The sequence below is a fragment of the Garra rufa genome, chromosome 1, assembly GCF_049309525.1.
Source record: "Garra rufa chromosome 1, GarRuf1.0, whole genome shotgun sequence".
In the NCBI taxonomy this organism is placed as follows: domain Eukaryota; kingdom Metazoa; phylum Chordata; class Actinopteri; order Cypriniformes; family Cyprinidae; genus Garra; species Garra rufa.
In genome coordinates this window covers 88,031,766-88,058,327 of record NC_133361.1, presented here as the reverse complement: position 1 = coordinate 88,058,327, position 26,562 = coordinate 88,031,766, and the positions used below count along the sequence as shown (strand labels likewise).

At 45.3% G+C, this 26,562-nt stretch overlaps 22 non-coding genes across 22 annotated transcripts; 6 read left to right on the top strand and 16 right to left on the bottom strand.

Annotated features, from left to right (window-relative positions):
• Positions 1 to 2,828: 2,828 nt before the first annotated feature.
• Positions 2,829 to 2,901, bottom strand: trnak-cuu (transfer RNA lysine (anticodon CUU)). The gene has a single exon. It is a non-coding gene; the product is annotated as a tRNA-Lys (tRNA).
• Positions 2,902 to 3,759: 858 nt separating this feature from the next.
• Positions 3,760 to 3,900, bottom strand: LOC141348809 (U4 spliceosomal RNA). Its single transcript, XR_012357567.1, has one exon. It is a non-coding gene; the product is annotated as a U4 spliceosomal RNA (small nuclear RNA).
• A 460-nt stretch (positions 3,901 to 4,360) lies between these two features.
• Positions 4,361 to 4,442, top strand: trnas-gcu (transfer RNA serine (anticodon GCU)). Its single transcript has one exon. It is a non-coding gene; the product is annotated as a tRNA-Ser (tRNA).
• Positions 4,443 to 10,215: 5,773 nt separating this feature from the next.
• Positions 10,216 to 10,288, bottom strand: trnak-cuu (transfer RNA lysine (anticodon CUU)). Its single transcript has one exon. It is a non-coding gene; the product is annotated as a tRNA-Lys (tRNA).
• An 858-nt stretch (positions 10,289 to 11,146) lies between these two features.
• LOC141283455 (U4 spliceosomal RNA) lies at positions 11,147 to 11,287 on the bottom strand. The gene has a single exon (XR_012338153.1). It is a non-coding gene; the product is annotated as a U4 spliceosomal RNA (small nuclear RNA).
• Positions 11,288 to 11,747: 460 nt separating this feature from the next.
• Positions 11,748 to 11,829, top strand: trnas-gcu (transfer RNA serine (anticodon GCU)). The gene has a single exon. It is a non-coding gene; the product is annotated as a tRNA-Ser (tRNA).
• A 1,000-nt stretch (positions 11,830 to 12,829) lies between these two features.
• Positions 12,830 to 12,903, bottom strand: trnan-guu (transfer RNA asparagine (anticodon GUU)). Its single transcript has one exon. It is a non-coding gene; the product is annotated as a tRNA-Asn (tRNA).
• Positions 12,904 to 13,104: 201 nt separating this feature from the next.
• On the bottom strand, positions 13,105 to 13,177 carry trnak-uuu (transfer RNA lysine (anticodon UUU)). The gene has a single exon. It is a non-coding gene; the product is annotated as a tRNA-Lys (tRNA).
• An 858-nt stretch (positions 13,178 to 14,035) lies between these two features.
• LOC141348804 (U4 spliceosomal RNA) lies at positions 14,036 to 14,176 on the bottom strand. The gene has a single exon (XR_012357566.1). It is a non-coding gene; the product is annotated as a U4 spliceosomal RNA (small nuclear RNA).
• A 460-nt stretch (positions 14,177 to 14,636) lies between these two features.
• On the top strand, positions 14,637 to 14,718 carry trnas-gcu (transfer RNA serine (anticodon GCU)). The gene has a single exon. It is a non-coding gene; the product is annotated as a tRNA-Ser (tRNA).
• Positions 14,719 to 15,718: 1,000 nt separating this feature from the next.
• On the bottom strand, positions 15,719 to 15,792 carry trnan-guu (transfer RNA asparagine (anticodon GUU)). Its single transcript has one exon. It is a non-coding gene; the product is annotated as a tRNA-Asn (tRNA).
• Positions 15,793 to 15,993: 201 nt separating this feature from the next.
• On the bottom strand, positions 15,994 to 16,066 carry trnak-cuu (transfer RNA lysine (anticodon CUU)). Its single transcript has one exon. It is a non-coding gene; the product is annotated as a tRNA-Lys (tRNA).
• An 858-nt stretch (positions 16,067 to 16,924) lies between these two features.
• Positions 16,925 to 17,065, bottom strand: LOC141283450 (U4 spliceosomal RNA). Its single transcript, XR_012338152.1, has one exon. It is a non-coding gene; the product is annotated as a U4 spliceosomal RNA (small nuclear RNA).
• A 460-nt stretch (positions 17,066 to 17,525) lies between these two features.
• trnas-gcu (transfer RNA serine (anticodon GCU)) lies at positions 17,526 to 17,607 on the top strand. The gene has a single exon. It is a non-coding gene; the product is annotated as a tRNA-Ser (tRNA).
• A 1,000-nt stretch (positions 17,608 to 18,607) lies between these two features.
• On the bottom strand, positions 18,608 to 18,681 carry trnan-guu (transfer RNA asparagine (anticodon GUU)). Its single transcript has one exon. It is a non-coding gene; the product is annotated as a tRNA-Asn (tRNA).
• Positions 18,682 to 18,882: 201 nt separating this feature from the next.
• trnak-cuu (transfer RNA lysine (anticodon CUU)) lies at positions 18,883 to 18,955 on the bottom strand. The gene has a single exon. It is a non-coding gene; the product is annotated as a tRNA-Lys (tRNA).
• Positions 18,956 to 19,813: 858 nt separating this feature from the next.
• Positions 19,814 to 19,954, bottom strand: LOC141348798 (U4 spliceosomal RNA). The gene has a single exon (XR_012357565.1). It is a non-coding gene; the product is annotated as a U4 spliceosomal RNA (small nuclear RNA).
• Positions 19,955 to 20,414: 460 nt separating this feature from the next.
• trnas-gcu (transfer RNA serine (anticodon GCU)) lies at positions 20,415 to 20,496 on the top strand. Its single transcript has one exon. It is a non-coding gene; the product is annotated as a tRNA-Ser (tRNA).
• Positions 20,497 to 21,496: 1,000 nt separating this feature from the next.
• trnan-guu (transfer RNA asparagine (anticodon GUU)) lies at positions 21,497 to 21,570 on the bottom strand. Its single transcript has one exon. It is a non-coding gene; the product is annotated as a tRNA-Asn (tRNA).
• Positions 21,571 to 21,771: 201 nt separating this feature from the next.
• Positions 21,772 to 21,844, bottom strand: trnak-cuu (transfer RNA lysine (anticodon CUU)). The gene has a single exon. It is a non-coding gene; the product is annotated as a tRNA-Lys (tRNA).
• Positions 21,845 to 22,702: 858 nt separating this feature from the next.
• LOC141348791 (U4 spliceosomal RNA) lies at positions 22,703 to 22,843 on the bottom strand. Its single transcript, XR_012357564.1, has one exon. It is a non-coding gene; the product is annotated as a U4 spliceosomal RNA (small nuclear RNA).
• A 460-nt stretch (positions 22,844 to 23,303) lies between these two features.
• trnas-gcu (transfer RNA serine (anticodon GCU)) lies at positions 23,304 to 23,385 on the top strand. The gene has a single exon. It is a non-coding gene; the product is annotated as a tRNA-Ser (tRNA).
• The last annotated feature ends 3,177 nt before the right edge of the window (positions 23,386 to 26,562 follow it).

Below are 26,562 nucleotides of genomic sequence, written 5' to 3'. Positions count from 1 at the left end.
AGCAGGTTCTGCCAACTATATTGCTCACCTAAGCAGAGAGAGCATATAATACAAGGCAAATGAGAAAACAAAACAAGTGGTAGTGTTAACATATGACAGGTCAAGAAGAAAAACTGACCTGCTGGTTGGTGAGAGCCAGAGATGGCTGATTCCTGAGCTCCACAAGATACTCCGCAAGGCTGTCCACTTTGTCCAGCACACCAGCACTAGCCAAAGCCTGTGAGAAAAATACAAACAAAAAGAAAAAAATGAAATGAACAACATTATGAGTACAGTGAAGTGGGACAAAAAAATAAATAAAATTAATAAATATATACATATATTTTTTCTAGATGTTTTTTTTTTTTTTTTCAACTTCAGACAAAAAGCTACAGGTCAGCACAAATTATTATTTTTTCCCTAGAAATTTTTACAGTATTACATAAAACATAATTACATACATACATTAAATGAGACATTTACATACCACAGACTCGTGGCGTGAAGGAGGCATCAGGCTGAGTGGAGGACAGAGAGAAGCTTGGGTCATCGGTAAGACTTGACTCAGTAATGTCAAGTGTTTGGTCCTCCCTGAAGCCCTCGTCTTCTTTATCCTCGCCTTCATCCACATCCTCCAGCAGGTTCTCTGTCTCTTCGGAGTCAGGGTCCACTACCAGGGGCTGTCCAGTCTGAGCAAGCAGCTCTCCTTTGAAAAAATAATAATAAATAAAACACACAAATACAGGATCAGTCAAATGACACTTCTTTCAAAAACATTAAACACAGTCATGTGTAAAAATGTTTGACAAATAATGTTCACATACATATTCTACAATGAGATACAGGTAACTTTACCTTCTGGTAGAGGTCGTACCACTTCCGCTGCCGTGGTGCTGGTCTGTTGCCTCCAGACGGACAAACCCCAGAGCTGGCAAAAGTCCTCAACCTGGCCATCCACTCGCCATCACCCATGACCTTGTGGCTCTTTGGCTTAGTGCTCATCTAAATATAATAGGAAAATAGTAGTTAGTAATGTGCATTTTGCAGGTATTGGACAACTACACAAATGTTATTAATTTTTTTATAATGATACAACAATATATATTCAAGCTGACTAAATAATGGCACCCATTACAACAATTAAACATTATTTTATTGCTAATAAAGCAAAACAACAACAATTATACATGTGTTACACTAAAATTATACATATAAGTATTTGAATATGAAATTACTACATGCAGTTACGATGGGGATAAGATTATTGTTTTGTTTGGTTTACAGTTAATTGCATCCAATTATGCATAATTTACTGTTATTACTATAGTAACTACATATAGCATGTATTAATGACAATGTAAAATAAAGTACATTGTTAGTTAAAAGCTGTGGTTATACATATGATAATCAATCTGAAAAAAAAGAACATAGTAAGTACACTTTACTTAAACCATGGTTAATTTTTGTAAGGGATGTCTATATAACATTGCATTTTCATTTAAATTATTATTTGCATCTGTGTTTATATAAAGAGTAATCCATCTGCAAACACAAAACTTGATTACTACATTCACACATAGCAAAAGCACATTAAATGTTAATTAGAAATGACAATGTCTACAACTAAACATATTTTATAAATACAAATCAAACTTTAAATAGAATAGATGTGTTTACTATGCAAAATTACAGGCAAATGGTGTTTTATATGTGAGATTATAGGCAAATCATGGAAACAAAACATGATTACTACACTTTCACTATAGTAAAAGCATGGTAAATTACTTGGGTTTTTTTTCATTCATATTTTTATTTATAGTAAGACTGTGTTTACACTTAAAGAACGAGTAAACTGAGTTTAATAAGTACAATTACAGGCACAATTGTGTTTAATATGTGAGATTATAGGCAAGTCATGAAAAGAAAACATGATTACTACACTTTCACTATAGTAAAGCCATGGTAAATGACGACAAACACAAGCACAACGTTTTTTGTTGTTGCTGTTCATTCAGATTTTCATTTATAGTAAGACTGTGTTCATACAGTTGTAATCGATCAGCCAAAAACACAACATGGTTACTACGATTCACTATAGTAAAAACAAGGTAAATTGTCATAAGAAATGACTGCACTTACAGCTGAAACGCGTTTTCCCCCATTTAAATCGAACGCAAGAACGTGTAAATAGACTTTAGAAAGTTAGATTACATTTAAACGGTGTTTCATTATGGGCAATTCGCGAGTCAAAAGTTTGTGAACACAAAACACGGATGAATGACGGACGAAAACGTAACGAGTTACCAATTGAGAACATTGTAAACAGAGTGAAAGAAAGAAGAAAACATGTATTACTTACATTGAAAAGTTATCCTATATTCCGTTCGTCTGATTTTTGAACCTGACTTAGAATGAAACTAAGCACGGTGAGTGGCTCTCAACAATGGAGCTCGAGCGATGCGATTGGCTCTCATCCATTCTCACAATGGACGGCGAGCGACGCGATTGGCTCTCGTCCATTCTCACAATGGACGGCGAGCGTCGCGATTGGCTCTCGTCCATTCTCACAATGGACGGCGAGATCGGCGATTGGACGAGGAGACGGCCGCGGAAACAGACGATCCTGCTCCAGGTAGCGCCACAGAGACAGCCGCTGTTGCTTGCTGCCGCCGGATCACCGGTGTAAAAGCAAGGGTTAGGGTTAGTGATAGGGATTAAAATCGCTCGCACTAACAGCGACATCTGTTTTGAAAGATGTTTCCGGAGCTCGCAAAATCCACTCAGCCTGCGCGGCGAATGGGCACGCTGGAGCCCGCCACCCTTTTGGGAAGAAAGAGAGTCAACAGAGCCGCCCAACGTGGGGCTCGAACCCACGACCCTGAGATTAAGAGTCTCATGCTCTACCGACTGAGCTAGCCGGGCTGGTCGTGGGCTTCTTCACCGGGTCGGACCCAGTTTTCATCGGCCCCCAAATTACACAGGCGAAACGGAGGCTCTCGCGTTGTGCGAGACTGTCGAGCCCTCCCCGTGGGTAGGGCTTAGAGCAGGCTTAGAGTTTTCTTCTGTCGGTTTTGACCCAATCTATTTTTGGGAAGCGCAGTTTGACCCAGCAGTGCGGGCCAACAACACGTTCTGTTTTGCCGCGTGAAGGCGGGTCAATGCTTTGGACAGCGTATGGTTGAGATGTGATTTTCCACCAATTTGGGGCACCTTTCTTAAGGAAATCAAGGATGATTTGATGGGAAATGGCAAACTGCTGTAGCGTTTGGCTAACAAGCCAAAGCTACAAAGGATGTACCGGTGCCCCGTCGTCCGAGCAGAATCCACATTCGGCCGTAATCGGAGGTTACTACTAACGTTCGATTGTGTCTCATAGGGAGTTTGACGCAGGGCCTCAGTGGAAAACAGGCCCTCGGCGGCTGAAACAAAAGACGAAGAAGGCATCCACATGCACATGATTCAGGAGTGTTAAACAAAGAAACCACGCAAGATGACGAGGTGGTCCAGCGGTTAAGGCGGTGGAAGGCTAATACATTGTGCTCGACATGCACTGGAAGCTTTAGCGCCACTGAGAGCCCACCGGACCAGACAGGCCCAACCTGTTTACGATGGGTAACGGTGAGCTGTAATTGCGCTGCAGTTTAATGATACCCGTCTTGAGGACATATTTACAAAACAACAAGCCTTCTGGCTCTGGCGCTCAATCATCAGCAGACACCTTTTCAACGAGAAGCAAAACCTAAACGAAACAAGACTACTTTTTCTCAACAATACTCTAAGCCTCCAGAGAGGCTAGCAAAAATTGCCAAAGCTGACTGTATTTCAAGTCATCCTGGCGGGGTATTGGGTAAAGTTTTCAACCAGCAATGATCGCGCCTCGGATAAACCTCACAGGCTACAATATTGCCTCTGCGAAAGAATGCCGGCGACGGTCGTGACCTTTTCAGGCACCTACGTGGATGTGAGCCGACAAGGTGGTAGCAAGCTTTAAACTGCCGCACAAACAGTCTCCTGGCACGGGTTGCTGCACCGTGTTTCTACGGAACAGATTAGAGGTGTGTAAAAGACGGCTCATTCACTATTCCCTCTGTGCTCAAAACAGCCTGCTGAAAGCACAGCAGCAGCTGAAAAGGTCCGCAGCATGGCCTCTCTCAGTCAGCAAGGGGGCGGGGAGGCCGAGTGGTTAAGGCGATGGACTGCTAATCCCATCCTTGTCGTTCGGTTCCTTTAGCACTGGACCTTAATCTAGGTCCTGGGGACCCCATGCTGAACTTTTTGTGTGTCCTCCTTATCTAACACACTCAGTTCAGTTCTTTGAGTTCTCTACTAATGAGCTGATGATCTGAATCGGGAGTGCTAAATAAAAGACGCCACGTAATATGACGAGGTGGCCGAGTGGTTAAGGCGATGGACTGCTAATCCATTGTGCTCTGCACGCGTGGGTTCGAATCCCATCCTCGTCGTTCGGTACATTTAGCAGTGATCCTCGGTCCTGGGGACCCCACTCTGCAATTTTTGTGTGTCTTCCCTATCTGACACACTCAGTTCAGTTCACCGAGCGCTCTACTAATGAGCTGGTGGTCTGAATCGGGAGTGTTAAACAAAAGGACCGCGCAAAACGAAAGGTGGTCGAGTGGTTAAGGCGATGCAAGGCTAGTCCGTTGTGCTCGGCACGCCTTGGTTTGTGTGGGTTCCAATCCCATCCTCTTCATTTGATGCTTTAGCACCACTGAGAGCCCACCGGAACAGACAGGCCCAACCTGTTTACGATGGGTAGCGGCGAGCTGTGACTGTGCTGTAGTTTATTGATAACTGCCGCAAAGTCTTGAGAACATATTGACAAAACAACAAGTCTTCTGGCTCCGGCACGCTATGATCGGTGGACACCTCTTTGACGAGGACCAACAACCAGCCACGCCAATAAAAGGAAACAAAACGAAGCAAGACTATCTTTCTCAACAAGCCTCCAGAGAGACTGGCAAAAATTGCCGATGCTGACTGTATTTTCAAGTCATCCCGGTGGGGTATTGGGTATTGACTTTGTGGCAACATGGAACTTTTGCATCTACATTAATATTAGTCTGTTTCTTCTTATTCTGAGGTCACCGTAGCCACCAGATCCATTCTGTATTCCGATCTGATGGTCACTACAGTCCCCCGGTTCCAGTCCGTACCAAGAGCAGATAGTGGATCAGCACCTTCAGCCGAATGTCAGCGGAAACTATGTCAACTAGATGAGCCCCAGAGACAGATCATCAGTAAAGAAGGCATCCACATGCCACAGCAAACTACTCGAGCTGGTGAAAATGTTCACCAAACACCCGCCGCTGAATTCTTTTAAAACAAGCCAGCTTATTGAAGGTGCACAAGATAAACGCCCTGAGAAAGCTGTGCCTCGCAACCCTAAGAATGGCATAGGCGTTAGTGGACACCTGACGCGCGTGCAAAACTCCGGCATTTCACACGTCCCTGGGTGGGCTCGAACCACCAACCTTTCGGTTAACAGCCGAACGCGCTAACCGATTGCGCCAAAGCTGGGGAACAATAGTCTGTTAAGGGGGGGGAAGAAAAGGAAGGAGGGGGAAGAAGGGGGAAAAGAGAAAAAGAAAGAAAAGAGAGAGAAAAAAGGAAAAAATGAGGAGAAAAGAAATGAAAGGGAATTTTATCTCTTTGAACTGTTTTTGGAGTGTATATTTACAATAAATTATCTGAAAAAAAATGTTTTCTCTATTTTCCTGTACATTTATATGGGAGTAAGGATGATCACAAGCTTTCCAGTTCATATTAGTGTTGCCATACATTGAAGTGTTTACTGAATGTTTTATTTATCAGTAATTATCACATAAATGATGTCCAAATGAAAGAAATTATTTCTGAAATTACAAAAATAATATTTTATTAGATTTATATTACTGATTATTGATATCTTATTCAAAGTTTTTGCACTTTAAATATATTTCTGCTGTAGTTATGTTCTAAAACTTATAGTACAAAAAATAGTAAATTTATTTATTAAATCATCCCCAAATTTATCAACATTTTTAAAAGGGCCTGTAGCCGTTAAATGATACTGTAACAAAGACATACAAAAAGAGTTATTTAATCATGACCAAACTTTTATTTTTCAATCAGTCATAGCCAATTATTCATTATTCATTATTCTTTTTTTTTTTTTACATTTTTATTCTTATAGTTATGTTGCATGTGCAGAAAACAGAATAATATCTCTTAATAATACTTTCTATTGTCCATGACTCCTGTGCATTTTTTGCAAGTGCAAAAGAACAGAAAACAGAACTATACATATAAATAAAACCGTCCAATGTCCATGGCTCTTGTGCATTAACTGCAAGTGCAAAAGAACAGAAAGCACAGAACAATACAAATGAATAAAACTTTAAAATATTAATGACTCCTGTGCATGTTTTGAAAGTGCTAAAGAACAGAAAGCAGAAAACAATACACATAAATAAAACTTTATCCCCTTTATTTTTTGGACTCTTATGGAAGGCACAGGGCTTGAAATGGTCTCTTTCAGGCGACAACAATCTGGCCACTGGGCAAGTGGGGCAGTGGTGGTGAATGTATGCCTCTTCACGCTCTTCACCCCTGGAGTGAACCTGTGTCCAGCCTGCTCTGGTGTCTGGCAGCAAACATCACTCTCTTCTTATCGTAATCCAGCAGGTTCTGCCAACTATATTGCTCACCTAAGCAGAGAGAGCATATAATACATGGCAAATGAGAAAACAAAACAAGTGGTAGTGTTAACATATGACAGGTCAAGAAGAAAAAGTAGAGAAACTGACCTGCTGGTTGGTGAGAGACAAAGATGGCTGATTCCTGAGCTCCACAAGATACTCCAAAAGGCTGTCCACTTTGTCCAGCACACCAGCACTATCCAAAGCCTGGGAGAAAAAATATAAAGATAAAAAAACAGAAATGAACAACATTATGAGTACAGTGAAGTGGAACAAAATAAACAAACATATAAATATATATTTTCCTAGAAATGTAACAATATTACATGAAACACAATTACATACATGCATACAACAATATATTTACATACCACAGACTCGTCAGGAGATGCTGAGGCACCTGGCGTGAAGGAGGCATCAGGCTGAGTGGAGGACAGAGAGAAGCTTGGGTCATCGGTAAGACTTGACACAGTAATGTCAAGTGTTTGGTCCTCCCTGAAGCCCTCGTCTTCATCCACATCTTCCAGCATGTTCTCTGTCTCTTCTGAGTCAGGGTCCACTACCAGGGGCTGTCCAGTCTGACTCAGGAAGTAGTCGACACCAAGCAGTTCTCCTATAAAAAACCAAAACAAAATTTAATAAAAGGAAACACAAATACAGGATCAGTCAAAAGTTTGGACACATTACTATTTTTTATGTTTTTTGAAAGAAGTGCCTTATGCTCATCGATCCTGCATTTATTTGATAAAAATAAAGAAAACATCAGTAATATTGTAAAATGTCATTACAGTTTAAATTTATAGTTCCATAAACTTTAAATTTAAATTATTTCTGTCATCAACGCTGAATATTTAACTATCATTTTAGAAATCATTCTAATTAGCTAATTAGCTAATGTTGGTCACAGTTGTGCTGCTTAATGTATTTTTTAATGTAATCTGTGATACTTTTTTCAGGATTCATTGAAGAATAAAAAGTTCAATAAAGAACAGCATTAGAAATCAAATAGAAAATCTTCTTTAACGATATACAGGACTGTTCAAAAGTTTTTTTTTTTAGAGAAATTAATGCAGTTCTTTTAACTTTTTATTCATCAATGAATTCTGCAAAACATATCAGTTTTCATTTAAAAAATAAAAAAATAAATACAAATATGCAGTACAAGCTATTTTGCTGTTTTTTTTTCAGTATTTTTGATCAAATAAATGCAGACTTAAAAAGTCACTTCTTTCAAAAACATTAAATGTGTAAAAATGTTTGACAAATAATGTACACATACATATTCTACAATCAGATACAGGTAACTTTACCTTCTGGTAGAGGTCGTACCACTTCCGCTGCCGTGGTGCTGGTCTGTTGCCTTCAGACGGACAAACCCCAGAGCTGGCAAAAGTCCTCAACCTGGCCATCCACTCGCCTTCACCCATGACCTTGTGGCTCTTTGGCTTAGTGCTCATCTAAATATAATAGGAAAATAATAGTTAGTAATGTGTATTTTTGCAAGTATTGGACAACTACACAAATGTTTTTAATTTATTTATAATGATACAATCATATCTATTCAAGCTAACTAAATCATGGCACCCATTACAACAATAAAACATTATTTTATTACTAATAAAGCAAAATAAGGTTACACTTTATTCAAAGGTGTTAAACTACAATTATGCATATAAGTATTTGAATATTAAATTACCATATGCAGTTACTATAGGGGTAAGACTAGTGTTTTGTTTGGTTTATAATTAGTTGCATCCAATTATTTATAATTTACTGTTATTGCTATAGTAACTACATATAGCGTGTATTAATGACAATGTTAAATAAAGTGTTACCCTCCCTTTATGTCTATATAACATTGCGTTTTCATTTTAATTATTATTTGTAGCACTTGCATCTGTGTTTATACAAATGGTAATCCATCTGCAAACACAAAACTTGATTACTACAGTCACACATAGCAAAATCACATTACATTTTAATTAGAAATGACAATTTCTACAACAAAACATTTTTTAAATCCTAATCAAACTGAAAAAAAAGAATACATGTTTATTATGCAAAATTACAGGCAAATGGTGTTTTATATGAGAGATTTTAGGCAAGTCATGAAAACCAAACATGATCATTTCACTTTCACATTAGTAAAACCATGGTGATTTTTTCATTCACGATTTTATTCATAGTAAGACTGTTTATATTGAGTTTAATAAGTAAGATTACAGGCAAACTGTGTTTAATATGTGATATTATAGGCAAGGCATGAAAAGAAAACATGATTACTAAACTTTCACTATAGTAAAACCATGGTAAATGACAATGAACACAAGCACAACGTTTTTTTGTTCTTTCAGATTTTAATTTATAGTAAGACTGTGTTCATACAGTTGTAATCGATCAGCCAAAAACACAACTAGGCTTTCACTATGGCAATAACATGGTGAATTGTCATAAGGAATGACCATTTACAGCTGAAAAATAAATCCAACTTCAGAACGAGTAAATTTAGTTTAATGAGTAAGATTACAGGCAAACTGTGTTTAAAATGAGAGATTATAGGCAATTCATGAAAACAAAACATGATTACTACACTCTCACTATAGTAAAACCATGGTAAATAAAGATAAACACAAGGAAAATGGGTTTTGTTTGTTTTGTTCATTCGGATTTTAATTTATAGTAAGACTGTGTTCATACAGTTGTAATAGATCAGCCAAAAACACAACATGGTTACTACGATTCACTATAGTAAAAACACGGTAAATTGTCATAAAGAATGACTACATTTACAGCTGAAACACGTTTTTTTTTTTTCATTTAAATTGAACTTCAGAACGTGTAAATGGAGTTTAATAAGGAAGATTAGAGGCAAACTAAGATTGTTTCATTCACAAGTCGCGAGTCAAAAGTTTATGAACACACAAAAACGGATGAACGACGGACGAAAACGTAACGAGTTACCAATTGAGAACACTGTAAACACATATGAAGAAAGAAGCAAACATGCATTACTTACTTTGAAAAGTTATTAGATGTTCCGTTCGTCTGATTTTTTACATGAATTAGAATGAAGCTAAGCGCGGTGGGTAGCTGCGTCCATTCTCATTCGGCAACGCGATTGGCTCTCAACAATGGAGCGCGTGCGATGCGATTGGCGCCTCGTCCATTCTCACATTGGACGGCAAACGACGCGATTGGCTCTCGTCCATTCTCACAATGGACGGCGAGCGACTCGATTGGCTCTCGTCCATTCTCACAATGGACGGCGAGATCGGCGATTGGACGAGGAGACGGCCGCGGAAACAGACGATCCTGCTCCAGGTAGCGCCACAGAGACAGCCGCTGTTGCTTGCTGCCGCCGGATCACCGGTGTAAAAGCAAGGGTTAGGGTTAGTGATAGGGATTAAAATCGCTCGCACTAACAGCGACATCTGTTTTGAAAGATGTTTCCGGAGCTCGCAAAATCCACTCAGCCTGCGCGGAGAATGGGCACGCTGGAGCCCGCCACCCTTTTGGGAAGAAAGAGAGTCAACAGAGCCGCCCAACGTGGGGCTCGAACCCACGACCCTGAGATTAAGAGTCTCATGCTCTACCGACTGAGCTAGCCGGGCTGGTCGTGGGCTTCTTCACCGGGTCGGACCCAGTTTTCATCGGCCCCCAAATTACACAGGCGAAACGGAGGCTCTCGCGTTGTGCGAGACTGTCGAGCCCTCCCCGTGGGTAGGGCTTAGAGCAGGCTTAGAGTTTTCTTCTGTCGGTTTTGACCCAATCTATTTTTGGGAAGCGCAGTTTGACCCAGCAGTGCGGGCCAACAACACGTTCTGTTTTGCCGCGTGAAGGCGGGTCAATGCTTTGGACAGCGTATGGTTGAGATGTGATTTTCCACCAATTTGGGGCACCTTTCTTAAGGAAATCAAGGATGATTTGATGGGAAATGGCAAACTGCTGTAGCGTTTGGCTAACAAGCCAAAGCTACAAAGGATGTACCGGTGCCCCGTCGTCCGAGCAGAATCCACATTCGGCCGTAATCGGAGGTTACTACTAACGTTCGATTGTGTCTCATAGGGAGTTTGACGCAGGGCCTCAGTGGAAAACAGGCCCTCGGCGGCTGAAACAAAAGACGAAGAAGGCATCCACATGCACATGATTCAGGAGTGTTAAACAAAGAAACCACGCAAGATGACGAGGTGGTCCAGCGGTTAAGGCGGTGGAAGGCTAATACATTGTGCTCGACATGCACTGGAAGCTTTAGCGCCACTGAGAGCCCACCGGACCAGACAGGCCCAACCTGTTTACGATGGGTAACGGTGAGCTGTAATTGCGCTGCAGTTTAATGATACCCGTCTTGAGGACATATTTACAAAACAACAAGCCTTCTGGCTCTGGTGCTCAATCATCAGCAGACACCTTTTCAACGAGAAGCAAAACCTAAACGAAACAAGACTACTTTTTCTCAACAATACTCTAAGCCTCCAGAGAGGCTAGCAAAAATTGCCAAAGCTGACTGTATTTCAAGTCATCCTGGCGGGGTATTGGGTAAAGTTTTCAACCAGCAATGATCGCGCCTCGGCTAAACCTCACAGGCTACAATATTGCCTCTGCGAAAGAATGCCGGCGACGGTCGTGACCTTTTCAGGCACCTACGTGGATGTGAACCGACAAGGTGGTAGCAAGCTTTAAACTGCCGCACAAAAAGTCTCCTGGCACGGGTTGCTGCACCGTGTTTCTACGGAACAGATTAGAGGTGTGTAAAAGACGGCTCATTCACTATTCCCTCTGTGCTCAAAACAGCCTGCTGAAAGCACAGCAGCAGCTGAAAAGGTCCGCAGCATGGCCTCTCTCAGTCAGCAAGGGGGCGGGGAGGCCGAGTGGTTAAGGCGATGGACTGCTAATCCCATCCTTGTCGTTCGGTTCCTTTAGCACTGGACCTTAATCTAGGTCCTGGGGACCCCATGCTGAACTTTTTGTGTGTCCTCCTTATCTAACACACTCAGTTCAGTTCTTTGAGTTCTCTACTAATGAGCTGATGATCTGAATCGGGAGTGCTAAATAAAAGACACCACGTAATATGACGAGGTGGCCGAGTGGTTAAGGCGATGGACTGCTAATCCATTGTGCTCTGCACGCGTGGGTTCGAATCCCATCCTCGTCGTTCGGTACATTTAGCAGTGATCCTCGGTCCTGGGGACCCCACTCTGCAATTTTTGTGTGTCTTCCCTATCTGACACACTCAGTTCATTTCACTGAGCGCTCTACTAATGAGCTGGTGGTCTGAATCGGGAGTGTTAAACAAAAGGAACGCGCAAAACGAAAGGTGGTCGAGTGGTTAAGGCGATGCAAGGCTAGTCCGTTGTGCTCGGCACGCCTTGGTTTGTGTGGGTTCGAATCCCATCCTCTTCATTTGATGCTTTAGCACCACTGAGAGCCCACCGGAACAGACAGGCCCAACCTGTTTACGATGGGTAGCGGCGAGCTGTGACTGTGCTGTAGTTTATTGATAACTGCCGCAAAGTCTTGAGAACATATTGACAAAACAACAAGTCTTCTGGCTCCGGCACGCTATGATCGGTGGACACCTCTTTGACGAGGACCAACAACCAGCCACGCCAATAAAAGGAAACAAAACGAAGCAAGACTATCTTTCTCAACAAGCCTCCAGAGAGACTGGCAAAAATTGCCGATGCTGACTGTATTTCAAGTCATCCCGGTGGGGTATTGGGTATTGACTTTGTGGCAACATGGAACTTTTGCATCTACATTAATATTAGTCTGTTTCTTCTTATTCTGAGGTCACCGTAGCCACCAGATCCATTCTGTATTCCGATCTGATGGTCACTACAGTCCCCCGGTTCCAGTCCGTACCAAGAGCAGATAGTGGATCAGCACCTTCAGCCGAATGTCAGCGGAAACTATGTCAACTAGATGAGCCCCAGAGACAGATCATCAGTAAAGAAGGCATCCACATGCCACAGCAAACTACTCGAGCTGGTGAAAATGTTCACCAAACACCCGCCGCTGAATTCTTTTAAAACAAGCCAGCTTATTGAAGGTGCACAAGATAAACGCCCTGAGAAAGCTGTGCCTCGCAACCCTAAGAATGGCATAGGCGTTAGTGGACACCTGACGCGCGTGCAATACTCCGGCATTTCACACGTCCCTGGGTGGGCTCGAACCACCAACCTTTCGGTTAACAGCCGAACGCGCTAACCGATTGCGCCACAGAGACAGCCGCTGTTGCTTGCTGCCGCCGGATCACCGGTGTAAAAGCAAGGGTTAGGGTTAGTGATAGGGATTAAAATCGCTCGCACTAACAGCGACATCTGTTTTGAAAGATGTTTCCGGAGCTCGCAAAATTCACTCAGCCTGCGTGGCGAATGGGCACGCTGGAGCCCGCCACCCTTTTGGGAAGAAAGAGAGTCAACAGAGCCGCCCAACGTGGGGCTCGAACCCACGACCCTGAGATTAAAAGTCTCATGCTCTACCGACTGAGCTAGCCGGGCTGGTCGTGGGCTTCTTCACCGGGTCGGACCCAGTTTTCATCGGCCCCCAAATTACACAGGCGAAACGGAGGCTCTCGCGTTGTGCGAGACTGTCGAGCCCTCCCCGTGGGTAGGGCTTAGAGCAGGCTTAGAGTTTTCTTCTGTCGGTTTTGACCCAATCTATTTTTGGGAAGCGCAGTTTGACCCAGCAGTGCGGGCCAACAACACGTTCTGTTTTGCCGCGTGAAGGCGGGTCAATGCTTTGGACAGCGTATGGTTGAGATGTGATTTTCCACCAATTTGGGGCACCTTTCTTAAGGAAATCAAGGATGATTTGATGGGAAATGGCAAACTGCTGTAGCGTTTGGCTAACAAGCCAAAGCTACAAAGGATGTACCGGTGCCCCGTCGTCCGAGCAGAATCCACATTCGGCCGTAATCGGAGGTTACTACTAACGTTCGATTGTGTCTCATAGGGAGTTTGACGCAGGGCCTCAGTGGAAAACAGGCCCTCGGCGGCTGAAACAAAAGACGAAGAAGGCATCCACATGCACATGATTCAGGAGTGTTAAACAAAGAAACCACGCAAGATGACGAGGTGGTCCAGCGGTTAAGGCGGTGGAAGGCTAATACATTGTGCTCGACATGCACTGGAAGCTTTAGCGCCACTGAGAGCCCACCGGACCAGACAGGCCCAACCTGTTTACGATGGGTAACAGTGAGCTGTAATTGCGCTGCAGTTTAATGATACCCGTCTTGAGGACATATTTACAAAACAACAAGCCTTCTGGCTCTGGCGCTCAATCATCAGCAGACACCTTTTCAACGAGAAGCAAAACCTAAACGAAACAAGACTACTTTTTCTCAACAATACTCTAAGCCTCCAGAGAGGCTAGCAAAAATTGCCAAAGCTGACTGTATTTCAAGTCATCCTGGCGGGGTATTGGGTAAAGTTTTCAACCAGCAATGATCGCGCCTCGGATAAACCTCACAGGCTACAATATTGCCTCTGCGAAAGAATGCCGGCGACGGTCGTGACCTTTTCAGGCACCTACGTGGATGTGAACCGACAAGGTGGTAGCAAGCTTTAAACTGCCGCACAAAAAGTCTCCTGGCACGGGTTGCTGCACCGTGTTTCTACGGAACAGATTAGAGGTGTGTAAAAGACGGCTCATTCACTATTCCCTCTGTGCTCAAAACAGCCTGCTGAAAGCACAGCAGCAGCTGAAAAGGTCCGCAGCATGGCCTCTCTCAGTCAGCAAGGGGGCGGGGAGGCCGAGTGGTTAAGGCGATGGACTGCTAATCCCATCCTTGTCGTTCGGTTCCTTTAGCACTGGACCTTAATCTAGGTCCTGGGGACCCCATGCTGAACTTTTTGTGTGTCCTCCTTATCTAACACACTCAGTTCAGTTCTTTGAGTTCTCTACTAATGAGCTGATGATCTGAATCGGGAGTGCTAAATAAAAGACGCCACGTAATATGACGAGGTGGCCGAGTGGTTAAGGCGATGGACTGCTAATCCATTGTGCTCTGCACGCGTGGGTTCGAATCCCATCCTCGTCGTTCGGTACATTTAGCAGTGATCCTCGGTCCTGGGGACCCCACTCTGCAATTTTTGTGTGTCTTCCCTATCTGACACACTCAGTTCATTTCACTGAGCGCTCTACTAATGAGCTGGTGGTCTGAATCGGGAGTGTTAAACAAAAGGAACGCGCAAAACGAAAGGTGGTCGAGTGGTTAAGGCGATGCAAGGCTAGTCCGTTGTGCTCGGCACGCCTTGGTTTGTTTGGGTTCGAATCCCATCCTCTTCATTTGATGCTTTAGCACCACTGAGAGCCCACCGGAACAGACAGGCCCAACCTGTTTACGATGGGTAGCGGCGAGCTGTGACTGTGCTGTAGTTTATTGATAACTGCCGCAAAGTCTTGAGAACATATTGACAAAACAACAAGTCTTCTGGCTCCGGCACGCTATGATCGGTGGACACCTCTTTGACGAGGACCAACAACCAGCCACGCCAATAAAAGGAAACAAAACGAAGCAAGACTATCTTTCTCAACAAGCCTCCAGAGAGACTGGCAAAAATTGCCGATGCTGACTGTATTTCAAGTCATCCCGGTGGGGTATTGGGTATTGACTTTGTGGCAACATGGAACTTTTGCATCTACATTAATATTAGTCTGTTTCTTCTTATTCTGAGGTCACCGTAGCCACCAGATCCATTCTGTATTCCGATCTGATGGTCACTACAGTCCCCCGGTTCCAGTCCGTACCAAGAGCAGATAGTGGATCAGCACCTTCAGCCGAATGTCAGCGGAAACTATGTCAACTAGATGAGCCCCAGAGACAGATCATCAGTAAAGAAGGCATCCACATGCCACAGCAAACTACTCGAGCTGGTGAAAATGTTCACCAAACACCCGCCGCTGAATTCTTTTAAAACAAGCCAGCTTATTGAAGGTGCACAAGATAAACGCCCTGAGAAAGCTGTGCCTCGCAACCCTAAGAATGGCATAGGCGTTAGTGGACACCTGACGCGCGTGCAAAACTCCGGCATTTCACACGTCCCTGGGTGGGCTCGAACCACCAACCTTTCGGTTAACAGCCGAACGCGCTAACCGATTGCGCCACAGAGACAGCCGCTGTTGCTTGCTGCCGCCGGATCACCGGTGTAAAAGCAAGGGTTAGGGTTAGTGATAGGGATTAAAATCGCTCGCACTAACAGCGACATCTGTTTTGAAAGATGTTTCCGGAGCTCGCAAAATCCACTCAGCCTGCGCGGAGAATGGGCACGCTGGAGCCCGCCACCCTTTTGGGAAGAAAGAGAGTCAACAGAGCCGCCCAACGTGGGGCTCGAACCCACGACCCTGAGATTAAGAGTCTCATGCTCTACCGACTGAGCTAGCCGGGCTGGTCGTGGGCTTCTTCACCGGGTCGGACCCAGTTTTCATCGGCCCCCAAATTACACAGGCGAAACGGAGGCTCTCGCGTTGTGCGAGACTGTCGAGCCCTCCCCGTGGGTAGGGCTTAGAGCAGGCTTAGAGTTTTCTTCTGTCGGTTTTGACCCAATCTATTTTTGGGAAGCGCAGTTTGACCCAGCAGTGCGGGCCAACAACACGTTCTGTTTTGCCGCGTGAAGGCGGGTCAATGCTTTGGACAGCGTATGGTTGAGATGTGATTTTCCACCAATTTGGGGCACCTTTCTTAAGGAAATCAAGGATGATTTGATGGGAAATGGCAAACTGCTGTAGCGTTTGGCTAACAAGCCAAAGCTACAAAGGATGTACCGGTGCCCCGTCGTCCGAGCAGAATCCACATTCGGCCGTAATCGGAGGTTACTACTAACGTTCGATTGTGTCTCATAGGGAGTTTGACGCAGGGCCTCAGTGGAAAACAGGCCCTCGGCGGCTGAAACAAAAGACGAAGAAGGCATCCACATGCACATGATTCAGGAGTGTTAAACAAAGAAACCACGCAAGATGACGAGGTGGTCCAGCGGTTAAGGCGGTGGAAGGCTAATACATTGTGCTCGACATGCACTGGAAGCTTTAGCGCCACTGAGAGCCCACCGGACCAGACAGGCCCAACCTGTTTACGATGGGTAACGGTGAGCTGTAATTGCGCTGCAGTTTAATGATACCCGTCTTGAGGACATATTTACAAAACAACAAGCCTTCTGGCTCTGGTGCTCAATCATCAGCAGACACCTTTTCAACGAGAAGCAAAACCTAAACGAAACAAGACTACTTTTTCTCAACAATACTCTAAGCCTCCAGAGAGGCTAGCAAAAATTGCCAAAGCTGACTGTATTTCAAGTCATCCTGGCGGGGTATTGGGTAAAGTTTTCAACCAGCAATGATCGCGCCTCGGCTAAACCTCACAGGCTACAATATTGCCTCTGCGAAAGAATGCCGGCGACGGTCGTGACCTTTTCAGGCACCTACGTGGATGTGAACCGACAAGGTGGTAGCAAGCTTTAAACTGCCGCACAAAAAGTCTCCTGGCACGGGTTGCTGCACCGTGTTTCTACGGAACAGATTAGAGGTGTGTAAAAGACGGCTCATTCACTATTCCCTCTGTGCTCAAAACAGCCTGCTGAAAGCACAGCAGCAGCTGAAAAGGTCCGCAGCATGGCCTCTCTCAGTCAGCAAGGGGGCGGGGAGGCCGAGTGGTTAAGGCGATGGACTGCTAATCCCATCCTTGTCGTTCGGTTCCTTTAGCACTGGACCTTAATCTAGGTCCTGGGGACCCCATGCTGAACTTTTTGTGTGTCCTCCTTATCTAACACACTCAGTTCAGTTCTTTGAGTTCTCTACTAATGAGCTGATGATCTGAATCGGGAGTGCTAAATAAAAGACACCACGTAATATGACGAGGTGGCCGAGTGGTTAAGGCGATGGACTGCTAATCCATTGTGCTCTGCACGCGTGGGTTCGAATCCCATCCTCGTCGTTCGGTACATTTAGCAGTGATCCTCGGTCCTGGGGACCCCACTCTGCAATTTTTGTGTGTCTTCCCTATCTGACACACTCAGTTCATTTCACTGAGCGCTCTACTAATGAGCTGGTGGTCTGAATCGGGAGTGTTAAACAAAAGGAACGCGCAAAACGAAAGGTGGTCGAGTGGTTAAGGCGATGCAAGGCTAGTCCGTTGTGCTCGGCACGCCTTGGTTTGTGTGGGTTCGAATCCCATCCTCTTCATTTGATGCTTTAGCACCACTGAGAGCCCACCGGAACAGACAGGCCCAACCTGTTTACGATGGGTAGCGGCGAGCTGTGACTGTGCTGTAGTTTATTGATAACTGCCGCAAAGTCTTGAGAACATATTGACAAAACAACAAGTCTTCTGGCTCCGGCACGCTATGATCGGTGGACACCTCTTTGACGAGGACCAACAACCAGCCACGCCAATAAAAGGAAACAAAACGAAGCAAGACTATCTTTCTCAACAAGCCTCCAGAGAGACTGGCAAAAATTGCCGATGCTGACTGTATTTCAAGTCATCCCGGTGGGGTATTGGGTATTGACTTTGTGGCAACATGGAACTTTTGCATCTACATTAATATTAGTCTGTTTCTTCTTATTCTGAGGTCACCGTAGCCACCAGATCCATTCTGTATTCCGATCTGATGGTCACTACAGTCCCCCGGTTCCAGTCCGTACCAAGAGCAGATAGTGGATCAGCACCTTCAGCCGAATGTCAGCGGAAACTATGTCAACTAGATGAGCCCCAGAGACAGATCATCAGTAAAGAAGGCATCCACATGCCACAGCAAACTACTCGAGCTGGTGAAAATGTTCACCAAACACCCGCCGCTGAATTCTTTTAAAACAAGCCAGCTTATTGAAGGTGCACAAGATAAACGCCCTGAGAAAGCTGTGCCTCGCAACCCTAAGAATGGCATAGGCGTTAGTGGACACCTGACGCGCGTGCAATACTCCGGCATTTCACACGTCCCTGGGTGGGCTCGAACCACCAACCTTTCGGTTAACAGCCGAACGCGCTAACCGATTGCGCCACAGAGACAGCCGCTGTTGCTTGCTGCCGCCGGATCACCGGTGTAAAAGCAAGGGTTAGGGTTAGTGATAGGGATTAAAATCGCTCGCACTAACAGCGACATCTGTTTTGAAAGATGTTTCCGGAGCTCGCAAAATTCACTCAGCCTGCGCGGCGAATGGGCACGCTGGAGCCCGCCACCCTTTTGGGAAGAAAGAGAGTCAACAGAGCCGCCCAACGTGGGGCTCGAACCCACGACCCTGAGATTAAGAGTCTCATGCTCTACCGACTGAGCTAGCCGGGCTGGTCGTGGGCTTCTTCACCGGGTCGGACCCAGTTTTCATCGGCCCCCAAATTACACAGGCGAAACGGAGGCTCTCGCGTTGTGCGAGACTGTCGAGCCCTCCCCGTGGGTAGGGCTTAGAGCAGGCTTAGAGTTTTCTTCTGTCGGTTTTGACCCAATCTATTTTTGGGAAGCGCAGTTTGACCCAGCAGTGCGGGCCAACAACACGTTCTGTTTTGCCGCGTGAAGGCGGGTCAATGCTTTGGACAGCGTATGGTTGAGATGTGATTTTCCACCAATTTGGGGCACCTTTCTTAAGGAAATCAAGGATGATTTGATGGGAAATGGCAAACTGCTGTAGCGTTTGGCTAACAAGCCAAAGCTACAAAGGATGTACCGGTGCCCCGTCGTCCGAGCAGAATCCACATTCGGCCGTAATCGGAGGTTACTACTAACGTTCGATTGTGTCTCATAGGGAGTTTGACGCAGGGCCTCAGTGGAAAACAGGCCCTCGGCGGCTGAAACAAAAGACGAAGAAGGCATCCACATGCACATGATTCAGGAGTGTTAAACAAAGAAACCACGCAAGATGACGAGGTGGTCCAGCGGTTAAGGCGGTGGAAGGCTAATACATTGTGCTCGACATGCACTGGAAGCTTTAGCGCCACTGAGAGCCCACCGGACCAGACAGGCCCAACCTGTTTACGATGGGTAACAGTGAGCTGTAATTGCGCTGCAGTTTAATGATACCCGTCTTGAGGACATATTTACAAAACAACAAGCCTTCTGGCTCTGGCGCTCAATCATCAGCAGACACCTTTTCAACGAGAAGCAAAACCTAAACGAAACAAGACTACTTTTTCTCAACAATACTCTAAGCCTCCAGAGAGGCTAGCAAAAATTGCCAAAGCTGACTGTATTTCAAGTCATCCTGGCGGGGTATTGGGTAAAGTTTTCAACCAGCAATGATCGCGCCTCGGATAAACCTCACAGGCTACAATATTGCCTCTGCGAAAGAATGCCGGCGACGGTCGTGACCTTTTCAGGCACCTACGTGGATGTGAACCGACAAGGTGGTAGCAAGCTTTAAACTGCCGCACAAAAAGTCTCCTGGCACGGGTTGCTGCACCGTGTTTCTACGGAACAGATTAGAGGTGTGTAAAAGACGGCTCATTCACTATTCCCTCTGTGCTCAAAACAGCCTGCTGAAAGCACAGCAGCAGCTGAAAAGGTCCGCAGCATGGCCTCTCTCAGTCAGCAAGGGGGCGGGGAGGCCGAGTGGTTAAGGCGATGGACTGCTAATCCCATCCTTGTCGTTCGGTTCCTTTAGCACTGGACCTTAATCTAGGTCCTGGGGACCCCATGCTGAACTTTTTGTGTGTCCTCCTTATCTAACACACTCAGTTCAGTTCTTTGAGTTCTCTACTAATGAGCTGATGATCTGAATCGGGAGTGCTAAATAAAAGACGCCACGTAATATGACGAGGTGGCCGAGTGGTTAAGGCGATGGACTGCTAATCCATTGTGCTCTGCACGCGTGGGTTCGAATCCCATCCTCGTCGTTCGGTACATTTAGCAGTGATCCTCGGTCCTGGGGACCCCACTCTGCAATTTTTGTGTGTCTTCCCTATCTGACACACTCAGTTCATTTCACTGAGCGCTCTACTAATGAGCTGGTGGTCTGAATCGGGAGTGTTAAACAAAAGGAACGCGCAAAACGAAAGGTGGTCGAGTGGTTAAGGCGATGCAAGGCTAGTCCGTTGTGCTCGGCACGCCTTGGTTTGTTTGGGTTCGAATCCCATCCTCTTCATTTGATGCTTTAGCACCACTGAGAGCCCACCGGAACAGACAGGCCCAACCTGTTTACGATGGGTAGCGGCGAGCTGTGACTGTGCTGTAGTTTATTGATAACTGCCGCAAAGTCTTGAGAACATATTGACAAAACAACAAGTCTTCTGGCTCCGGCACGCTATGATCGGTGGACACCTCTTTGACGAGGACCAACAACCAGCCACGCCAATAAAAGGAAACAAAACGAAGCAAGACTATCTTTCTCAACAAGCCTCCAGAGAGACTGGCAAAAATTGCCGATGCTGACTGTATTTCAAGTCATCCCGGTGGGGTATTGGGTATTGACTTTGTGGCAACATGGAACTTTTGCATCTACATTAATATTAGTCTGTTTCTTCTTATTCTGAGGTCACCGTAGCCACCAGATCCATTCTGTATTCCGATCTGATGGTCACTACAGTCCCCCGGTTCCAGTCCGTACCAAGAGCAGATAGTGGATCAGCACCTTCAGCCGAATGTCAGCGGAAACTATGTCAACTAGATGAGCCCCAGAGACAGATCATCAGTAAAGAAGGCATCCACATGCCACAGCAAACTACTCGAGCTGGTGAAAATGTTCACCAAACACCCGCCGCTGAATTCTTTTAAAACAAGCCAGCTTATTGAAGGTGCACAAGATAAACGCCCTGAGAAAGCTGTGCCTCGCAACCCTAAGAATGGCATAGGCGTTAGTGGACACCTGACGCGCGTGCAAAACTCCGGCATTTCACACGTCCCTGGGTGGGCTCGAACCACCAACCTTTCGGTTAACAGCCGAACGCGCTAACCGATTGCGCCACAGAGACAGCCGCTGTTGCTTGCTGCCGCCGGATCACCGGTGTAAAAGCAAGGGTTAGGGTTAGTGATAGGGATTAAAATCGCTCGCACTAACAGCGACATCTGTTTTGAAAGATGTTTCCGGAGCTCGCAAAATCCACTCAGCCTGCGCGGCGAATGGGCACGCTGGAGCCCGCCACCCTTTTGGGAAGAAAGAGAGTCAACAGAGCCGCCCAACGTGGGGCTCGAACCCACGACCCTGAGATTAAGAGTCTCATGCTCTACCGACTGAGCTAGCCGGGCTGGTCGTGGGCTTCTTCACCGGGTCGGACCCAGTTTTCATCGGCCCCCAAATTACACAGGCGAAACGGAGGCTCTCGCGTTGTGCGAGACTGTCGAGCCCTCCCCGTGGGTAGGGCTTAGAGCAGGCTTAGAGTTTTCTTCTGTCGGTTTTGACCCAATCTATTTTTGGGAAGCGCAGTTTGACCCAGCAGTGCGGGCCAACAACACGTTCTGTTTTGCCGCGTGAAGGCGGGTCAATGCTTTGGACAGCGTATGGTTGAGATGTGATTTTCCACCAATTTGGGGCACCTTTCTTAAGGAAATCAAGGATGATTTGATGGGAAATGGCAAACTGCTGTAGCGTTTGGCTAACAAGCCAAAGCTACAAAGGATGTACCGGTGCCCCGTCGTCCGAGCAGAATCCACATTCGGCCGTAATCGGAGGTTACTACTAACGTTCGATTGTGTCTCATAGGGAGTTTGACGCAGGGCCTCAGTGGAAAACAGGCCCTCGGCGGCTGAAACAAAAGACGAAGAAGGCATCCACATGCACATGATTCAGGAGTGTTAAACAAAGAAACCACGCAAGATGACGAGGTGGTCCAGCGGTTAAGGCGGTGGAAGGCTAATACATTGTGCTCGACATGCACTGGAAGCTTTAGCGCCACTGAGAGCCCACCGGACCAGACAGGCCCAACCTGTTTACGATGGGTAACGGTGAGCTGTAATTGCGCTGCAGTTTAATGATACCCGTCTTGAGGACATATTTACAAAACAACAAGCCTTCTGGCTCTGGCGCTCAATCATCAGCAGACACCTTTTCAACGAGAAGCAAAACCTAAACGAAACAAGACTACTTTTTCTCAACAATACTCTAAGCCTCCAGAGAGGCTAGCAAAAATTGCCAAAGCTGACTGTATTTCAAGTCATCCTGGCGGGGTATTGGGTAAAGTTTTCAACCAGCAATGATCGCGCCTCGGATAAACCTCACAGGCTACAATATTGCCTCTGCGAAAGAATGCCGGCGACGGTCGTGACCTTTTCAGGCACCTACGTGGATGTGAACCGACAAGGTGGTAGCAAGCTTTAAACTGCCGCACAAAAAGTCTCCTGGCACGGGTTGCTGCACCGTGTTTCTACGGAACAGATTAGAGGTGTGTAAAAGACGGCTCATTCACTATTCCCTCTGTGCTCAAAACAGCCTGCTGAAAGCACAGCAGCAGCTGAAAAGGTCCGCAGCATGGCCTCTCTCAGTCAGCAAGGGGGCGGGGAGGCCGAGTGGTTAAGGCGATGGACTGCTAATCCCATCCTTGTCGTTCGGTTCCTTTAGCACTGGACCTTAATCTAGGTCCTGGGGACCCCATGCTGAACTTTTTGTGTGTCCTCCTTATCTAACACACTCAGTTCAGTTCTTTGAGTTCTCTACTAATGAGCTGATGATCTGAATCGGGAGTGCTAAATAAAAGACGCCACGTAATATGACGAGGTGGCCGAGTGGTTAAGGCGATGGACTGCTAATCCATTGTGCTCTGCACGCGTGGGTTCGAATCCCATCCTCGTCGTTCGGTACATTTAGCAGTGATCCTCGGTCCTGGGGACCCCACTCTGCAATTTTTGTGTGTCTTCCCTATCTGACACACTCAGTTCATTTCACTGAGCGCTCTACTAATGAGCTGGTGGTCTGAATCGGGAGTGTTAAACAAAAGGAACGCGCAAAACGAAAGGTGGTCGAGTGGTTAAGGCGATGCAAGGCTAGTCCGTTGTGCTCGGCACGCCTTGGTTTGTGTGGGTTCGAATCCCATCCTCTTCATTTGATGCTTTAGCACCACTGAGAGCCCACCGGAACAGACAGGCCCAACCTGTTTACGATGGGTAGCGGCGAGCTGTGACTGTGCTGTAGTTTATTGATAACTGCCGCAAAGTCTTGAGAACATATTGACAAAACAACAAGTCTTCTGGCTCCGGCACGCTATGATCGGTGGACACCTCTTTGACGAGGACCAACAACCAGCCACGCCAATAAAAGGAAACAAAACGAAGCAAGACTATCTTTCTCAACAAGCCTCCAGAGAGACTGGCAAAAATTGCCGATGCTGACTGTATTTCAAGTCATCCCGGTGGGGTATTGGGTATTGACTTTGTGGCAACATGGAACTTTTGCATCTACATTAATATTAGTCTGTTTCTTCTTATTCTGAGGTCACCGTAGCCACCAGATCCATTCTGTATTCCGATCTGATGGTCACTACAGTCCCCCGGTTCCAGTCCGTACCAAGAGCAGATAGTGGATCAGCACCTTCAGCCGAATGTCAGCGGAAACTATGTCAACTAGATGAGCCCCAGAGACAGATCATCAGTAAAGAAGGCATCCACATGCCACAGCAAACTACTCGAGCTGGTGAAAATGTTCACCAAACACCCGCCGCTGAATTCTTTTAAAACAAGCCAGCTTATTGAAGGTGCACAAGATAAACGCCCTGAGAAAGCTGTGCCTCGCAACCCTAAGAATGGCATAGGCGTTAGTGGACACCTGACGCGCGTGCAAAACTCCGGCATTTCACACGTCCCTGGGTGGGCTCGAACCACCAACCTTTCGGTTAACAGCCGAACGCGCTAACCGATTGCGCCAAAGCTGGGGAACAATAGTCTGTTAAGGGGGGGGGAGGAAAAGGAAGGAGGGGGAAGAAGGGGGGAAAGAGAAAAAGAAAGTAAAAAGAGAAAAAATGAGGAGAAAAGAAATGAAAGGGAATTTTATCTCTTTGAACTGTTTTTGGAGTGTATATTTACAATAAATTATCTGAAAAAAAAAATGTTTTCTCTGTTTTCCTGTACATTTATATGGGAGTAAGGATGATCACAAGCTTTCCAGTTCATATTAGTGTTGCCATACATTGAAGTGTTTACTGAATGTTTTATTTATCAGTAATTATCACATAAATGATGTCCAAATGAATGAAATTATTTCTGAAATGACAAAAATAATATTTTATTAGATTTATATTAGATTATTGATATCTTATTCAAAGTTTTTGGACTTTAAATATATTTCTGCTGTAGTTATGTTCTAAAACTTATAGTACAAAAATAGTAAATTTATTTATTAAATAATCCCCAAATTTATCAACATTTTTAAAAGGGCCTATAACCGTTAAATGATACTATAACAAAGACTTACAAAAAGAGTTATTTAATCATGACCAAACTTTTATTTTTCAATCAGTCATAGCCAATTATTCATTATTCTTTTTTTATTTATTTTTTTACATTTTTATTCTTATAGTTATGTTGCATGTGCAAAAACAGAATAATATCTCTTAATAATACTTTCTATTGTCCATGACAGAGTTCCAGAACAGAAAACAGAACTATACATATAAATAAAACTGTCCAATGTCCATGGCTCTTGTGCATTAACTGCAAGTGAAAAGAAGAGAAAGCACAGAAAAATACAAATGAATAAAACTTTAAAATATTAATGACTTCTGTGCATGTTTTGCAAGTGCTAAAGAACAGAAAACAAAACTATACTTTTAAATAAAACTGTCTTAATGTCCATGACACTAGTGCATTCATTGCAAGTGCAAAAGAACAGAAAGCAGAAAACAATACACATAAATAAAACTTTATCCCCTTTCTTTCTTTTCTCTATCAAGCGACAACAATCTGGCCACTGGGCAAGTGGGGCAGCGGTGGTGAATGTATGCCTCTTTACGCTCTCCACCCCTGGAGTGAACCTGTGTCCAGCCTGCTCTGGTGTCTGGCAGCAAACATCACTCTCTTCTTATCGTAATCCAGCAGGTTCTGCCAACTATATTGCTCACCTAAGCAAAGAGAGCATATAATACATGGCAAATGAGAAAACAAAACAAGTGGTAGTGTTAACATATGACAGGTCCAAGTGCTTCAAGACAAGTTAGAAATTTGTGCAAGAATCATGTTATGTTGAAAAGACCAGTGCACGAGCTCCACATCAAGTCAAGCAGAGTGGCGCAGCGGAAGCGTGCTGTGCCCATAACCCAGAGGTCGATGGATCGAAACCATCATCTGCTAAGACTTCTGAGCTTGTATATATGACAGAGCCCCCAAAAAAGAGAAATGTTCAGAGCCTGCTCATGAAAACCTAAAGTCACTTGGTCCTCTCACAATAGTTGTTCATCCAGAAGCTGAATGAGATGAAGAACTAAAAGAAAAAGTAAACAACTTCAAGACAGCCCCAGTGGCCTAATGGATAAGGCACTGGCCTCCTAAGCAAGGAATTGTGGGTTCGAGTCCCATCTGGGGTGACTTTCAGCAGAGTGGCGCAGCGAAGGCGTGCTGGGCCCATAACCCAGAAGTCGATGGATCGAAACCATCCTCTGTTAATCTTGTTTCACTTTTATATGTGCTCAGGTGCTGCAAGACAATTTAGAAACGTGTGCCAGAATCAAGTGATGTTGAAAAGACCAGTGTACGGGCTCTACATCAAGGTGAGCAGAGTGGCGCAGCGGAAGCGTGCTGGGCCCATAACCCAGAGGTCGATGGATCGAAACCATCCTCTGCTAAGCTTGTGTCACTTTTATATGAGCCCAGGTGCTGCAAGACAAGTTAGAAATGTGTGCAAGATTCAAGTTATGTTGAAAAGACCAGGGGTCCGTTCTTCGTACCTCGCTTACTACATCCAAGATCAAATGACACATCCAAGATCAAATCATCGCGCTAACTATGAGCTCGCTATTCCGGTTCTCCGAACGCACCTGTTG